We start from the raw sequence: 2,284 nt of genomic DNA, 5'->3' as shown, positions 1-2,284 counted from the left end.
ATATCCTTCTGGTATATTGTCCCTTTAATCATTATATAGTGTCCTTCCTTGTTCTTTGTGGTGGATTTAACTATGAAGTCTATTTTGTCTGAAATGAATATTACCACTCCTGCTCTTTTTTGATTGTTGTTTGCTTGATATATTTTTTCCATTCTTTGAGTTTTAGTTTGTGTCTCTAAGTGTAAGGTGTGTCTCTTTTAGGCAGCATATAGATGGATTTTTTTTTTTTTTATCCATTCAGCCAGTCTCCGTCTCTTTATTGGTGCATTTAGTCCATTTACATTCAGCATAATTATGGATATGTATGAGTTTTTTTTTTTTATGAGTTTAGTGCTGTCATTTTGATGTCTTTTTTTGTGTGTTGTTGAGAGTTTTTTTTCCCATTTAATTTTTTGTGCTGAGTAGTTTATACATCATCTTTTCCACTTATTTGTTGTTGTTGTTTTTGTTTCTGCTGAGTCTCTTTTTTTCTTGCCTTTTATTTTGATGAGTAGGATTGTAAGTCTCCTTTGTGGTCACCTTAACATTTACCCCTATTTTTCTAAGTTTAAACCTAACTTTGATTTCTTTATATTGCCTTGTCTTCCTCTCCATATGAAAGATCTATGGCTACATTTCTAAAATTTCTAGTCCCTCTTTATTGTTTTAATGCTGTCTTCTTTTACATAATAACATTGCTGTTTCCGTTTTGAGTGTTTTTTTTAACTTGATTTATTTTTGTGGTTTCCCTCTCTGGGTTGTCATACGATTGCTCTGTCCAGTGATCTAATCTTGGGTTGATATCTGATATTATTGATTTTCTAACTATAGAACTTGCTTTAGTATTTCTTGTAATTTTGGATTGGTTTTTATGAACCCCCAAACTTTTGTTTATCTGGTAATGTCTTTATTTCACCTTCATATTTGAGAGACAGTTTTGCTGGATATATGATTCTTGGCTGGCGATTTTTTTCCTTTAACACTTCATGTATATCATCCCATTGGCTTCTTGCCTACATGGTTTCTGCTGAGTAGTCTGAGCTTGTTCTTACTGACTCTCCTTTGTAGGTGACTTTTTGTTTATCCCTAGCTGCTCTTCAAATTCTGTCTTTATCTTTGGTTTTGGCAAGTTTGATTATAATGTGTCTTGGTGACTTTCTTTTAAAATCTACCTTATGTGGAATTTGATTAGCATCTTGGATAGATATCTTCTCATCTTTCACCATATCAGGGAAGTTTTCTGTCAACAAATCTTTAACAATTTTCTCTGTATTTTCTGTTATCCCTCCCTGTTCTGGCACTCCAATCAGTTGTAGGTTATTTCTCTTGATAGAGTTCCACATGATTCTTAAGGTTTCTTCACTTTTTAAAAATTCTTTTATCCTATTGTTCTTTAAATGTATTGGTGCCAAATGCTTTATCTTCATTCTCACCAATTCTGCGTTCCACTTGCTCGATTCTGCTCCCCTGACTTTCTATTGGGTTGTCTAATTCTGTAACTTTATTGTTAATCTTCTGAATTTCTGATTGCTGTCTCTCTATGGATTCTTGCAGATTATTAAATTTTTCATTATGTTCTTGAATAACCTTTTTAATTTCTTCAACTGCTTTATCTGTGTGTTCATTGTCTTGCTCTGTGTATTGCCTGATCTTCTTCCTAATGTTGTTCCTGATGTCTTGGCATTTTGTATATTAATCTTTTGTATTCAGTATCTGGTAATTCCAGGAAGGCATTTTAATCCAGGAGATCCCTTGATTCTTTGTTTTGAGAGCTTGTTGAAGTGATCATGATCTGCTTCTTTATGTGATTTGATATTGAGTGTTGTCTTCAAGCTATCTATAAGTTATTGTATTAATTTTTTTATGTTTGCTTACTGTATCCTAGCTTCTTGCTGTGTTTTGTCTTGATATGCCCAAATAAGTCACTTGAATGAACTAGCTTGATTATTTTTGCCTTGGAAGCTCTGACATCCTGTCACCAGATGGCTAGAGCTGTTATCAGGTGTATCAGCCTAGGCATCCATTCACTTTTCTTGCATGGATTCAGCTCATGTGTCCAGGTAGCTGGTCATCAAGTGTGTGGTACAGGCTCTGTCCTACAGTCTTAGAGGGGCTGGAGTGAGTGGTGTAGGTACTGGCATCTGGTTGTAGCAGGGGGTCATGCTCTGGACAAGGCAGGGGGCTGAGAACTGTCCTCTGAGTGTTTGTGAGGAAAGCTCGTACCTGTTCCCTAGAGTGCACAGGTGGGTAGGTTTGGCAGATGGTTCATGGGCACCCAATGGTTTTGGCTGTATGGACTGGGAGG

This window comes from Loxodonta africana, chromosome 4 (genome assembly GCF_030014295.1).
Source record: "Loxodonta africana isolate mLoxAfr1 chromosome 4, mLoxAfr1.hap2, whole genome shotgun sequence".
Classification (NCBI taxonomy): Eukaryota; Metazoa; Chordata; class Mammalia; order Proboscidea; family Elephantidae; genus Loxodonta; species Loxodonta africana.
The sequence above is the reverse complement of the archived record's forward strand: the minus strand, read 5'-3'. Positions refer to the sequence as shown.